This window comes from Hibiscus syriacus, unplaced genomic scaffold, assembly GCF_006381635.1.
Source record: "Hibiscus syriacus cultivar Baekdansim isolate YM2019G1 unplaced genomic scaffold, ASM638163v2 tig00008145_pilon, whole genome shotgun sequence".
In the NCBI taxonomy this organism is placed as follows: domain Eukaryota; kingdom Viridiplantae; phylum Streptophyta; class Magnoliopsida; order Malvales; family Malvaceae; genus Hibiscus; species Hibiscus syriacus.
The window spans coordinates 1,600,931-1,617,730 of NW_024062153.1; positions in this window are offsets into that span (position 1 = coordinate 1,600,931).

Below are 16,800 nucleotides of genomic sequence, written 5' to 3' on the forward strand. Positions count from 1 at the left end.
TTTATGAAGCACACTGTATTCCATTAACTATACACCCATGAGGGAACAAGATGTATCAAGATTTGAAAGGGTGTTTTTTTTGGCCAAGAATGAAAAGAGATATTACAGAGTTTGTCTCAAAGTGTCTTAATTGTCAACAAGTAAAAGTTGAACATCATGTGCCTTCAGAACTATTGAAACCGATCTTGATTCCTCAATGGAAATGGGAAAGAGTTACGATGAATTTTGTAACGGGTTACCTTTGTCACCCAACAAAAAGGATTCAATTTGGGTTATTGTGGATAGATTGACCAAAATAGCTCACTTTATTCCTGTTTGAATGGATTATTCGATAGACAAGTATGCGGAGGTATATATCAAGGAGATAGTTCGACTGCATGGAGTACCAATTTCAATAGTTTCTGATAGAGATCCTAGATTTACTTCGAGATTTTGGAAGTCTTTACAGGGAGCTTTGGGTACCTGATTAAATTTTAGCACTACTTTTAATCCTCAAACCGATAGCCAATCAGAGCGAACGATTCAGATTCTGGAAGATATGTTGAGAGTGTGCGTGATTGATTTTCATGGATCATGGGAAAAGTATTTGTCGCTTTCGAAATTTTCATATAATAATAGCTACCAATCGAGCATTAAGATGGCACCTTATGAAGCATTGTATGGAAGTAAATGTCGAATGTCGCTTAATTGGTAATTAAAGGATCAAGACGTTCATAGTCCTAATTTGATTAAAGAATTGGAAGAAAAAGTTCAGACGATTCAGAAAAATCTTAAAGTGGCATTAGACAGACAAAAGTTATACGCAGATTTAAAGAGGAAAGAAATTGAATTTCAAGTAGGCGACAAAGTTTTCTTCAAAGTATCACCTTGGAAGAAAGTACTCTTAGTTCTAGATTCATTGGACCTTATGAAGTTTCGAAACGAGTTGGACCCATGGCATATTAGTTAGTCTTGCCACCAGAGTTAGAAAAGATTCACAATGTCTTTCATGTGTCTATGCTTCGGAGATATCGATCAGATCCTGCGCATATCATAACTCCGGATGAGATAGAAGCTTAATCTGAGATGACCTACGAGGAAGAACCGGTAAAGATTCTATCATATGAAATCAAGCAGATAAGGAACAAGACGATTCTGCTAGTTAAAGTTCTATGGAGAAACCATAAAGTAGAAAAAGCTACTCAGGAACGTGAAGAAGATATGAGGAGATAATATCCTCACCTCTTTGTGCAATGAAAATTCGAGGATGAATTTTTCTTAAGGGGGAAGAATTGTAACACCCCAATCATCGGGTCAGTGACCAAAAAGTAAAGATTAAAAATTTAATGGTTTAAGTAAAAAATGATAAGTTCAAGGACTAATGTTGGAAATTTTGATTAGGACTTGATATCAAAGTTGGAATATTGGAAAGGCATGATGGTCTTTTCAGGAAGGATTTTTATCTTCCTTCTTTAAGGGATATAAACACGTGTGGGAAAGGATAAAGGAAAAATCTGGAAACCTTGGTATTTTCCTTCTCCTTTCTCGTGGGAACCATTTCAAAAGTGAGTTGATTTCTAGTGGTTTGTTCATTGAATTTTTAAGTTGGCTTTTGTTCTTTGGGTAATAAATAAGCTTAAGGAAAGCTTGTAAGGGACTAAAACAAAAACACAAGTGAATTAGTGAGGAATTTGTTAAATGGGTTTTTAAAGGAATTGTTGATATGGTGTATTTTTGGATTTCTATTGATAAATTTGACTTGTCAAGGATCTAAATAAGGAGTTAGAATGATCAGAAATGATTAAGAACATGTTTGGAAAAATGGTATGATTTTTAGATTTAAATGTTATAGTGAGATTTTGGAATATTTAGAAGTATTAATTGAGATAAGTTGGCTAGGATAAGTGAAGTTTAGTTTTAAGGTATAAAAGGAGATAAAACTAGGAGATTTGGGTAAGTTTTAGTTAAATCTCGAAATAAAAATATAAATTTTTGGGAAAGGGCATCGGTACTGATTGAATGAGGTATCGATACTTAAATGGAGGTATCGATACCAAGGGTAAGGTATCGATACCATTATCAAGTTGAAATTTTAAAATACCAAAATAGTTTTGGTACCGAAATGGGTATCGATACCATAGATTTTGGTATCGACACCATTATCAATTTCTTTTATGTTATATTTTTTACAATGTTTTATTCAAGTTATATTACTTAAGATATGTTTTGATGTTTATGTGTACATGATTATACAGATGTGATATGTGAATATGTGTATACGAAAAATGCTCGATGTGAAATTGCTTATCTAAACAAGATATACTTCAAATAATGAATGACAAATAATTATATGGTTAAAAGGCTGAGATATATGTATGAGGATTAGAGGTATAGTTGGCATGCCAAGAGTCGAGGGTTCTATGTTGTCCTTCGGGACAAACCTATGTGGTCCTTCGGGATAAAACTATGTTGTCCTTCGGGACAAATATGTGGCACTTCGGTGCAAATTATACAAGATATGGTGACAGCATTAGTGCACAACCTCAATGTACTCAAATACCTAGAGTTCTTAGTAATATACATTGGGCCATTAAAAACAAAGTTATATGAACCGAACAATGAATAAAAGAATATATTCTTGTTATGAAAAGCAATGTGAATCCCTTATGAAATGTTTCTATGAAATAAATAAAGATTTCGTTTACAAAGTTTATTTCGCTCGTAATTGCCTCACTAAGTAATCGACTTAGCGTGTGATTGTTTCACACATAGGTTTGAAGAAAACAGAAGGTTGAAGCTAGTTGAGGATATCCTACTCCAGTGAAGATCATATAAAGACAATTGAAATGTAGTTTCTTGTAAATTTGTACATTGTTGGTATGTACTATAAGTTAAACTGAAAGGCTCTGTTCTATTTTTAAAAATTATACTTTTGTATTTATGTAAATTATTAAGTGTCTATTTAAATATTAATATGAGTTTTATTATTTGCTTTAATGCAAGGGCTCCATCATTTTCATACAAATAAAAGTTGGAATTTTCCCCTACTTTTTAATAGTCAATGATTTGAAAAGTCGATGTGACATCTCATATTCGTATACGGGTGGGGTTACGGGTTAGGGGTATTACACACTATCTCCTTGAGAGTGGGGGTCAAACCTCTGATTAAGATTACCTCTGCGCTTAATGAGACCCCATGGTCTTATGCTCTAGGCAAGAACTCCTCGTTAATGTTATCGGGATGAGAGGCTCGATTCTTCATCTTATCCTCAAGACAATGCTCGGAACTATCAACCATTATAATTTTTATAACAAACTTCTAATGGGAGGCACCATCAGGATTCCAGACTTATACAAGTACATTGAGCACCTAGCAACATATATTCAATGACACCTTGCTGAAAACGACTATTGGGTCCTAGGACCGACTCAACCTGATGATAACCTAAACCCGATTGAGCCTAAAGTGTCACACTAGGCTGCTGAAGCAACCCTGATCCTCAAAACCTATTCATTTTCTTTTTCAAATGTACTGAATGGTATCATAATAAAACATAAATAATTGTTATAAAAAAATTACAAAACGGAAGCTCCTTGACGCATGATTTAAATCAAAATAATATATCTTAAAGTATACAATCAAATATATAAGTAAAGTTCTATGAATACAGATGTCTACTAAAGCTACAGACAATACTCTATCTGAGATGTTGGAATTCTTGAGGCGACGATGCTCCACGAACTGCTTAAGCTATGAACCTACAAACAGAAAACATCTGAAGGCTGAGATTACAATGCTCAACAGTATAATCGTTAATCTAGAGCAACATAAGAAATTTCATAAACTAAAGCATGTTAGAGACATAATACTAAGTAGTAGGTACAAGCATGATTCCAATCAATGCTACCTACGTACGGTCTTCCAGTTCTATCTCTCGAATCTACGTCTCATGTTTCCCTTAGTCTTCGTTAAGGTTTTCGCCATGAGTATACAAATGCTAAGTCTCTAATCTCATTATCATCCTATAATACATCACAATGCCAAGTACAAGACGGTACCTAGTATCACATAGACATTGGTACTATCACCCTACAATAAGTAAGCATCGTGGTGTAGCTCGGGGTAACATAGCATCACAGAACTCACACCTTTGTTTCCTTAATAGAGGTACCTTGGGTAGACCTGGGTCACACAACATCATCATCTCACAAGTATCTCAGGTGAGGTCCAGGTCACGTAACATCGACACCTCCCATTACCTCAGGGTAGGTCCGGGTCACACAGCATCAGTACCATGTCTGGCTAGTCTACTCCTCTTTAGTACTCGAAACGTGTCTGGGTGACATAGCATCAGTACCACATTCAACTAGAGACTAAATTGTATCTTGCATTAACTTGGATATATACATTCGGATATTCTATGCACATAAGATGATCGTCATACTGTTGTAGTAACTCGGGTGTCCTCATCGTTTCCCGAGTTGCACACAAGGGAAAAAGTCTTATGGAATCTTACCTCATAAGGCTTTTATGGCTATCACACAATTAATGTTATTATTATTATTATTATTATTATTATTATTATTATTATTATTATTATTATTATTATTATTATAAGGCTCTCATCTAGAGTAATGCCTTAACACACGTCAACTGATGCCACACTGCAGCAGGTAAAATAGCTCAATCACTCGCTATTGAACTTATTGAAGTCAGATGAGGTCATATCCCCTTCACCCGAGACTATCACGCTCTTCCTCTCTCCTAAGACATTATGGGATGGGTATTAACACTTATAAGGGATTTTACTCATTTCAACCTCCGGAGAGTTCTCTAAGTGTTTAACAATTTCCAAGTGATTATGGTGCTTGCAATACACTGACTTATTCACGGGTTAGCCCGATACCTGACTTAGGCTCATTACTGGGTAACAACACTCCTAACACTCTTATCGTACTTCTCTTAATATCCCTTGAAGTAGTGGTACAGTTTATCCATTTTCGATTCAGTGACGTTCTCGAAGCTCCACGCTCTTTATCGATACTAAATCTGACATGTTTATCGTACTGCTCATCGAGTATCTCATATACTGATCCTTAATCCAAACTATTTGCATACGTCCTCGATTGAAGATACTTTAGTGTATTACGCTTAATATGGTTACACTCGATGTAACCTACTCTTACTAGTGTTTTTATAGATGCTTGGTCATTTATGTCCCTCACGGACTAAGTCTTACTATTACGGATCTTCCTTAGATCTTATGGACCTTAAACGGGTTAAAAGAACTTTCTACAACACTTAGGACCTTTAATTAATGTAGATCCATCCTTTTTCATCGAGCAAAATGGAGAATGGATAGGTCATTTCTTTCGAGGGATCGATCCTTTCTCTCGAGGGATCGATCCTTTCTCCCGAGGGATCGATCCTTTTGAAAAGGGATCAATCATTTGTTGGACAGAAACTTTGGGATCGATCCCTTTGGTCGAGGGATCGATCTTTTTTCTAAGAATTACTTGCTTAAGCTCAGGAATCACTTGAGAATCATCCCAAATGACATGGGTTGGTTTCTAAACTTATTCAAAAGCTATAATTAGTCATTCAGGGTCATAAGGCATCATTTAAACATATTATTAACACCTAAAATATGATTTGGTTGAGAAATCAAAGTTGAACCTTAAAATGCTCAAATCACCAAATCTTAGTAAAAACCATAGATTTATTAAACCTTAATACTCCAAAGGATTAAAAATACATTACCTTGAATTTAGAAACCCGAAATGAAGCTCCTTTTTCTAACAAGCCCCCTCTTTTTTTACATTGGTTGATTTTTCCACCATTTTTACTCAAACCAAAATGAAGACAAATATTCTTAGCATAAGATGAAAATGATGAAGATTAGGAATTGATTTGAAGCTTAAGAAGGTAAGGAAGAAACCTCAATCACTCATCTTGAGTTATGTACTTGCTATGGAGGAAGAAAATAGAGAAAGAAAAACAAATTAGGAAGATAAGAGAAAACGAGAGAACCCCACAAGAAAGCTTGATATAAAACCCTAAAATCAACTTCCAAATTTCTTAATGGTCTAATTACACTTTCGGTCCTTCCTATTTTGTCTTAAATTCAAAAATCCCCCTTTTATAGCTAATTGGGCCCCCCAAAGCCAACCCAATTAAGCCCAACTCAATTAAGCCCAACAACTTCATATATAATTTCACATGATCCACTTACCACTCAGGTCAACCCGAAACTATTAACCTATAATTTGGGATGTTACATTTATGCCTTAGATTTATTCATGAACCTGACTCTGATAGTATCAGTCTCGTTGGTGAGACTAATGATTAAAATTGTAACCCCTAAACTCAACCTAGAATAAATTAGGTCGAACCTAGAAAATTCAATTGAATTTTTTTTTCCACATAGTAAATCATGTTTAATTTAAAAGGTAAAAACTTACATTAAAATTAAATAAACAATTCTCAAAGTTCAACTTCATAATTTTATTAAAACAAATGTCCGAGGAAATCCAATATAAATGATAATTATTTAAAATCATGCATAAACAATTTTAAAATTAATTGTAATGTCAAAAGTCCAAAATTACAAAGAAAAAAAATCTCCGACTAATATATGCAAAAATTTCGATAAAGAAAAGTCAAGTAAAATCATACTGAAATAATATTTTTATCTAAATAATAAATGTAATTCTCCAAGTACTGAATCTCCTAAGTCTGAGTATCTAAAAGGGAAACTATGAGGTGTAAGCTAATAAGCTTAGTGTGTCTCTAAAGTGCAAACAAACACAAGTCAAACACAATCGATTCAAACAAAAATAGTCACAGTTCGAGTCATAATATTTAAATCATAGTTCGAACCAACCAATAATAGTCATAATCTGAACCAAACAGTAGTAATCAAATATTTGAATATTATGCAAATGCGTATGCACCCACCCATACTACTCTCACACCATCCGAATAGCGGGTTCCATAGAACCACACTATCTACAATCAAAACACACCATATGAGTAGGGTCCGCCACAAAGACATATGTCACTGAATCTGAAAAAGTGGCATTAACCTCATCAAATGAATGCACTGAACTTCTCCTATCAAAATTCATCCAAATATGATATGCAAATGACACACATATCCAATATCTGATCCGATCCAAATAGTACATATCCGAATAACATATACTCAAATATCATAAATTTGAATTATAATATGATCTGAATGTAATAATTACATACACAAATAATTTAAATGCATCTCATAAATTTTCAGTTCGACATATCAACATACATAACATACATTTCTGAATTATATCAGATACAACAATATCACATAATCCATCATGCTCGAAATCAAAATTCTAATCAACATTCTTATTTGAATTATAATTAATTCGATAATATCATAATGCAATCATTCTTCAATCAATTTTTCAATCAAACAAACAATCAATCAATACAATATATTATAGCGCCGGACAGAGACACTCCTCGATAAAATATCCTAACGGTAGTCGACGATTCCCACAGTTAACCCTATCAACGGGCCGAACTGATGCAACTCCTATACAAAATATTCATGTCAAATCACTATTCTAACAAACTAACCAAAATACTAAATTAGCGGGTAACAACAAAGGGATGAAAATCCGTTTCCGAGTCAAAGTCTCCTGCAAAAATTACGTTGATCGGTTTAATAACCCAATACAAGAATTTTCAGAATAATGTAGAAATTAAAACGACACTAAAACAATTTTCGGTTCGAATTGAGAGAACCGGGCAATGGTTTTTGATTCGAATAAGGGACTATCGGTTCAAGGAGAGGGCTGTCAGTAACCAAGCCACAGTAGCATTTTCGACCAGAGAAAACAATGACACACACGACCACCTTCGATGCACCAATTTCGACCAACATGAAAGAGCAACCCCAATTCAATCAATTCAGTCGCTCTCATACGAACCCCGACCAACAAACGACCACGAGCAACCGTGAACAGCCCCGACAACCTTGTTTCGGTGTGAATACGATGACCCGATGAAGAATAGTGAAACGACAGAGGAGGAAAAGGAGTAACGGGCGGCGCAAAAAGGAAAATAAGAACAGAAAAGTAAAGAGAGCACGAGGGCAGTGCTAATTGTATAATAAAAGAGCTAGGGATTTTGTTTCATAAAAGAATTAGATAATTCGCATCATAAATTTTTGTATTTTCTAGGGTTTTCGAAAATGATCAAAACCTTTCCATATTTTGTACAAGGATCACTAAAATTACTACGGAATCAAGTTAATTTTTAAAATAGATTTAGGGATTCAAATAAAAATTCTTAAACTTTAAGTTTTTAATTTGGGAAACTTTGGGAGTTAAAAATATTACAACTAAAGTTTAAAACAATTTTCTCAGAATATAGATCCATCATGACATCTAAAACAATAAATCAATCCATAATCTCGCACATGATATGAGAATTTGACACCACCAATAGTGTTATCGAGTATTCTGGATGCACCTCCAACCTAGTTCTCTTATTCGTCATTCTTTGACTCGCAATGCTACAAGTGTTGGCTCTTTCATATGCTAAGAGATAAATTCTTATATGTCCTAAATTCATATAAGTTGTATTATGTTGTTTTGCTATTAGTTGTACAATAACTATTTTTTTAAGTTATGAAAGATAAATAAAATAATATGATTATAATTAAAAATATGTTTTTATTACATACCTAAAAAAATAAAATAACTCGACAAATAAATTATTTAGCTATGACTTCTAAAATTCGATAATTCAATGAGTAATGTGTATTGACAAAAATAAGGCTTAATTATTATAAATAAGTGATCAAATTATAGCGTTTTTTACGAATAAATGTGAGTGGAGCCTATGTTAATGCGGGAAGTGCGAGAAGCTCAACAGCTAGATGGAAAATTTGTAGACAAACTTCAACAAGTAAAAAAAGGAGAAATTGTAGGATACGAAGAGAGAAATGATGGAACATTGTACTTTAAAGGAAGGTTGTGTGTTTCAGCTGATGAACAATTGAAGATGAGAATATTACAAGAGGCCCGTAACAGTCCATTGTCCGTCCACTTAGGGAGTAAAAAGACGTACCAAAAACTAAGGCATTTTTAATGGTGGCTGGGATGAAAAAAGAAGTGTCTAAATTCATAGCTAAGTGTTTGGTATGCCAACAAGTTAAAGTTGAACATTAAGTACCTTCTGGTCTTCTTCAACCAATTCAGATTCCACAATGAAAATAGGATAAGATCACAATGAACTTTTTCAATAGGTTACCCATGACCCGACGTAAACATGATTCAGTATGGGTGATTGTGGATTGATTAATCAAGTTTGTTCATTTTCTTCCAATGCAAATGGATTATACCTTAGAAAGACTAGCATAATTGTATATTTATGAAATTGTGAGGTTATATGTGATACCTTCCTCTATCATTTCTGATAGGGATCCTCAATTTACTTCAAAGTTTTGAAAGCAGTTGCACGAGGCCTTGGGAACAAACTACATTTCAGTATTGCATTTCATCCCTAAATAGATAGATAATCTAAGAGAGACATTAAAAACCGGAGGATATGTCCAGATGTTGTATAATTGATTTTGAGAGAAGTTGGGATGACTATTTACCACTGGTAGAATTCACATATAATAATAGTAATCAAGCAAGTATTCAAATGGACCCGTATGAAGATTTATAGGAAAAGAAGTGCAAGACACCGTAATGTTGGACGAAATTGCACGGAAGAAAACTTGTGGGCTCAGAGTTGATTCAGGAGGTAGAGGAAAATGTTAGAATAATCCAAGATATACTAAAAATGACTTTTGACCGACAAAAGCCTTATGTGGATCTTAAGTATAAGGATATAGAATTTCAGGTCGACGATAAGGTAGTTTTGAAAATGTCTCAATGGAACAAAATACTGAGATTTGGTCATAAAGGAAAATTGAACCATAGGTTTATCAGACCATTTGAGATCTTAGAACTAGTCGGACCAATGGCCTATCATTTTGACTTTGCCACCATATTTAGATAGAATTCATAATGTTTTCCATGTATACATGCTAAGGAAATATCGATCAGATCACACTCATGTTATGCATTTGGAGGAGATTGAGGTAGACACCAATCTAACTTATAACAAAGAACTTGTACGTATTCTAGCTAGCGAGGTTAAAGAACTAAGAAATCATTGTATACCACTTGTTAAAGTATTATGGAGGAATCATGGAGTAGCAGAGGCCATGTGGGAACCAAAAGAGGTGATTCAACTTTAGGACCAACATCTATTTACCTCAGGTAAATTTTGGGGACGAAATTTCAATTTAATGAGGGGAATTGTAATGGTTGATGTTAAAAACATTTTGATGTTTCGATATAACAAATTAAGTTAAATGAATTTTAAGATTTTACAAATGATTTTCTAAGTATATTCGATTTAATTACTCGAATATCAAATTATTACTCCGAGTCTTTCAAGATCAATTTCAAACCTTACTAAATGTGTAAAATTGTGTTTTATGCTTAATATATTTTTGAAACAATTTTCACAAAGTATTTTTAACCAAAATCAAGCCTAAAATCAATTTTTCAAAGGAATGCACCGATGCACCAATCCATGCATCGATGCACCAATGAATAAATTGAACATCGAATGCATTTTATGCATCGATGCACACTCCATGCATCGATGCACTCAGGTTTTTATGAAAACATCGAATGCATTTGATGCATTCGATGCACAAGACATGCATCGATGTACTCAGACTATTTTGAAACATCGAATGCACTTCATGCATCGATGCACTCTTAGTGTACCGATGCACTAAGGGTCCAACGATCAAAATATTTGAATTTTACACTTGATGCACCGATGCACCTTGTGTATGCATCGATGCACTGACACTCCCAACTGATTTTATTAACTGTTTTCACATTTAAACGGTTCTATTGACATCACTAATCATCCCCAACATTCAGAATCAATTGAAGGAGTATTTAAACAAGCTTAGAAGACATTGATCAAGAACAAGAAATGACAATCAACAAGAATCAAGAGAGAATCAAAGAGAAAGCATCAAACCTCAAGTTTGATCATTTTCAAGCCTATTTCATTCAATATTCCTTTTTGCTTTCAAGAACACTTATTGTGCTCAATTGTATTATTCTTGAGTGTTCTTTCTTTGTTCTAGAATTGTGCAAACAATCTACCTTGTGAGGATTTCCTTGTTAGTTTGCAAATTTGTAATCTTCTCTTTGAGAAAGAGTGTTCTCAAGAATTGAGGTATATTCTTGAAGGAGTTGTAAGGTTATCTCTTTGGCCTCAAAAGAAAGAAAAAATTAGTGAATTTGTTGGAAAATCCTTAGTGTGGATAGCTAAGGTAGTGGACGTAGACTTTGGTTGAGAAAGTCGAACCACTTTAAATCGTTGTGCAATTACTTTCAATTTTGTGCAAAAGCTTCCACCAAAATTTTAATTGCCAATTCACCCCCTCTTGGCCAATTCCATCGATCAATTAACTCAACAATTGGTATCAAAGCCTCACTCATTTAAAGGTTTAATCACCTCTTGAGTCGATTCGGGAAGAGTTACAGTGATAATCAAGTCATCAATGGCCTCCACATCAAACTTCAACTCCGGTCTCGATTCGATGCTCGTCAACAAGCCTCCTTTCTTCAATGGAGCTAACTATGCCTATTGGAAGAATAGGATGATGTATTTCATTCAAGCAAGTGACATGGGAGCATGGAATGTTGTAGAAGACGGATATATCAAGCCTCTCACTCATCCAAGATTGTGGAGTGAAGGAGAGACAAGAATGTTCCATCTCAACTCCAAAGCCATTCATATCATATTTTTTGCTCTTGGACCAGATGAATATGGAAGAGTTTCATCTTATACAACCGCTAAAGAAATATGGGATAAACTACAAGTCACTCATGAAGGCACGGACGAGGTAAAAGAATCTAAAATTAGTCTTCTAACGCATAACTATGAAAATTTCAGGATGAAACCAAATGAAGATATCAAAGCTATGACGGATAGATTTTCAATGATTGTCAATGGTCTCAAATCATACAGAGATATCATTCCAAACAAAAACCTTGTGAGGAAGTTAGTTTACTCATTTCCAAAATCATGGCAATCAAAGAAGACGACAATCATCAAGGCTAAGAACCTAAAGTCCTTAACTCTTAAAGAGCTAATCGGTTCCCTCCTCACTCATGAAATGATGCTTGAAGATGAGGTGGACCTCGATAAGATTGACGAGACACCAAAGGAGAAGGAGAAGAAGAAAAACATTAGAGTTGCTCTCAAATCCATAAAAGATGAGAGTGATTCGGATGAAGATGATGATGACGAGGAAATGTCATTGTTTGCCAAACGGTTCAAAAAAATGATGAGGTATAACTGAGGAAGAAAATTCAAACGAAATGAAGGCTTCAAAAATGAACCAAAAGATAAGGACCCAATCATTTCCTATGAATGCAAAAAGTCGGAGCATGTCAAATATGATTTCCCATAATTGAAGAGAAAGGGTCAATCAAAGAATAAGCACAAGGCTCATGTGGCTACATGGAGCGATGAAGAAGGTTCTGATGAAGAAGAACAAGAAGTAACAAACTTGTGCTTGATGGCATTCGGGGAAGATTCTAAGGTAACCTCTAACTCATTTGATTTAGATGATTTATCTTATGATGAGTTATTAGAGGAATATACTGGGTTGGCTTCGGATTATGAGAAATTGTTTTTAAAATATAAAAATGATATTTCTAAATTGAAAAATGAAAACAATCTCATATCCAATACCAACAATGATCTTGAAAGTAAAATCAGTGATTTGCAAATCAAACTAGAAGAGTATGAAAAGAAAAATACTAATTTGCAAAATTTACTTTCAAGAGTCAATGACGATCATCAAAAGGAAATTGATGATCTTAAAGCTTCTTTTGATAAAGTTGGATCAAAACGTTTTGAAAAAGGAGAAAATTCAAAAACCAACTTTGTTAGAAAAAGTTTTAGAAATTACAATCATAGAGGTCCCCAAAAAACCTCTAATGGAAAAATCATTAGTAGTATATGGGTTCCTAAAGAACTCATTACTACTAAAGATAAGTTTATCATACACAAATGGATATCAAGGGGACTAGGATTTTGGAAACTAATGAATATGGACCCAAAAGAATTTGGGTTGGGTACCAAAAATCAAAAATTAATCTATGTTTGTAGGAAAAGGAGCATTGCTACAAGGCACGAGAAATAAATTCAAGCTCATGGTACCTTGATAGTGGATGCTCAAGACACATGACCGGTGACAAAAGTCGATTCATAGAGCTCACGCCAAAAATGGAGGAGAGGTGACTTTTGGTGATAAATCAAAAGGTCACATTGAAGGTATAGGAACTATAGGTAATACCTCTTCCATACAAATTAAGAATGTTTTATATGTGAATGGATTAAAGCATAATCTTTTGAGTATTAGTCAATTTTGTGATAAGGGATTCAATGTCATGTTTGAAACTAACGGTTGTAAAGTTATTGACATTGCATCTAATCGGATTATGCTTATTGGTCATAGAATAAGAAACATTTACATGGTGCATTTAGATTCTATAGATATGACTAATTTATGCCTAGTTGCTAAGGATGAGCATGATAGTTGGTTATGGCATAGGAGACTAGGACATGCTAGTATGAGTGTTTTGCAACAGCTAATTCAAGGAGATTTAGTAAGAGGGTTGCCTAAACTAAAATTTGATAATGATAAAATCTGTGATGCTTGTGCTAAAGGAAAACAAAAGCGAGTTTCTTTTTGGGCCAACTAGGACTACTAGCTTGGGTGGAAAACAATATGCATTTATCTTGGTAGATGATTATTCTAGATATAATTGGGTTCTATTTTTAAGTACTAAAGATGAAGCATTAGAACATTTCATCACGTTTTCAAAAGTAATCCAAAACGAAAAAGGTTACTCTATCACTAGTGTTAGGAGTTATCATGGAACTGAATTTGAAAATCTTGGATTTACCGAGTTTTGTAATTCTAATGGTATTAGCCATAATTTTTCAGCACCTAGAACCCCTCAACAAAATGGAGTTGTTGAGAGGAAAAAGCAAACTTTAGAAGAAATGGCTAGAACCATGCTTTGTGAAAATAATTTCCCAAAATATTTTTGGGCGGAAGCCACAAATACCGCTTGTTATGTTGTAAATCGAGTAATGATTAGGCCAATTTTAAAGAAAACTCCATATGAAATTTTAAAAAATAAAAAACCTAATATTAGCTATTTTCATCCTTTTGGATGCAAATGTTTTGTTTTAAACAACGGTAAAGAAAACCTTGTCAAATTTGATGCTAAAAGTGATGAAGGAATTTTTCTGGGTTATTTCTTAAATTCTAAAGCTTATCGAGTATTTAATAAAATAACTTTAGTTGTAGAAGAGTCTATACATGTTTTCTATGATAATCCCCTTCCGAGGAAGGATTCTTGTGTTGATGATGATATAGGTATTATGCAAGCAAATGACATTAGACATGACGTTGGAGAATCATCATCAAAAGAAGAAACAAAATATGAGGAAACTCATGATCCTCTCGAGAATCCAACCATTGAAGAAAGGGAAGTATCTTATCCAAGAGAGTACAACTATGTCAAGGATGGTGAAATTATAGGTGATACATCAAAAGGGGCAACTACTTGATCTTCTCTTAGAAATATTTGTAATTATGTTGCATTTATTTCATGCATAGAGCCTAAGAACATCAAAGAAGCATTAAAAGATAAACATTGGATTATGTCTATGCAAGAAGAGTTAAATCAATTTGAGAGAAGTAAAGTATGGACATTAGTTGAAAGGCCTAGTAATAAATCTACTGTAGGTACTAGATGAGTATTTAGGAATAAGCTTGATGAAAGTGGTAATATAGTGAGAAACAAGGATAGACTTGTTGCTCAAGGGTATACTCAAGAAGAATGCATAGACTATGATGAAACATACGCTCCCGTAGCTAGGATGAAAGCAATTAAAATTTTATTAGTATTTGCATGTTTCATGAATTTAAATTATATTAAATGGATGTTAAAAGTGCATTTTGAAATGGTTTTATAAAATAAGAAGTGTATGTGGAACAACCTCCTGGTTTTGAAGATTCAAAATTTCCAGATCATGTTCTTAAATTGACAAAAGCACTTTATGGTTTAAAACAAGCTCCTAGAGCTTGGTATGAAAGATTGTCAAACTTTTTAATCGAAAAAAGGTTTTTCAAAAGGGAAGGTTGACACTACATTGTTTTTAAAGCATAAAGGTAAAGATTTATTAGAAGTTCAAATTTATGTTGATGATATAATATTTGGTTCTACTACTGATGTTCTTTGCCAAGAATTTTCTAAGCTAATGCAAAGTGAATTCGAGATGAGCATGATGGGGGAGCTCTAATTTTTCTTGGGACTCCAAATCAAGCAAAGAAAAGATGACATCTTCATCAATCAAGCTAAGTACGTCAAAGATATGCTCAAGAAGTTTGGACTGGAAAATGGGAAACCTCATGACACTCCAATGAGCTCATCAACAAAGCTTGACATAGTTGAAGGAGGTAAATATGTGGATGTTAAATTATATAGGTCAATGATTGGCTATTTGCTTTATCTAACTGCAAGTAGACCGGACATTATGTTTAGTGTTTGCTTATGTGTTAGATTTCAATCATGCCCTAAGGAATCACATTTACTAGCTGTTAACAGAATATTTAGATACCTTAAGGACACTCCTAGTTTAGGACTTTGGTATCCTAGAGACTCTAGCTTTAGCTTGCATGCCTTCTCTGATGCAGATTATGGAGGATGCAAATTAGATAGAAAAAGCACCTCCAGTACTTGCCAATTCCTTGGAAATATGTCGATTTCTTGGTTTTCAAAGAAACAAAATTGTGTTGCATTATCTACCACTGAAGCGGAATACATTTCAGTCGGTAGTTGTTGTGCACAAGTTTTATGGATGAAACAACAACTTTTTGATTATCGAATTGAAGTAGGTACCATTCCTATCAAGTGTGACAATACTAGTGCTATTTGTCTCACTAAAAATCTCATCCAACACTCTAGAACTAAGCACATTGAAATTAGACATCACTTCATTAGAGACCATGTCGCTAAGGAATATATAGTTCTAGAATTTGTTGATACTTTGCACCAATTAGAGGACATCTGTACAAAACCTTTGGACAAAGAAAGATTTTGGACACTTAGAAGAGAATTCAGTTTAACTGAACTATCTTCACTTAGTGTTTAAATTAATTTTAGCACTTTTAAGAATAAATGAAAAATGCTTATATTAATAATAATTTTTAACTGCATTCTTTTCTTTTAGATAGGGGGAGTTTATGATTTTTATTGAAAATTGATTATATGTTCAAATGAAGTTCAAGGATAAAAATTAATTGATTGAACATGATTACTTTTCAATATATGAGTTGACAATACCTAGAGCTAATTAATTTAGCATTTTGAGTGTTTAAAACGGAGTTTTGACATTTTTGTGCTTAATATATCGATACACTTAAAAGTGCATCAATGTATCCCTTTGAATGTGTATCGATACACCATGAAGGTGCACCGATGCACTCCTTGAATGTGCATCGATGCACAAAGCCATGCATCGATGCATCTGTCGGGTTTTGGGTTTAAAAGGTTTATTTTCTTATTTGTTTCAAACCCTAAAACTAAACCCTCTCCAGTCATTCATCTCTCTCCATCTCTAAATTCTCTTGTTGCTCAAAATCAACGAAAAATAAT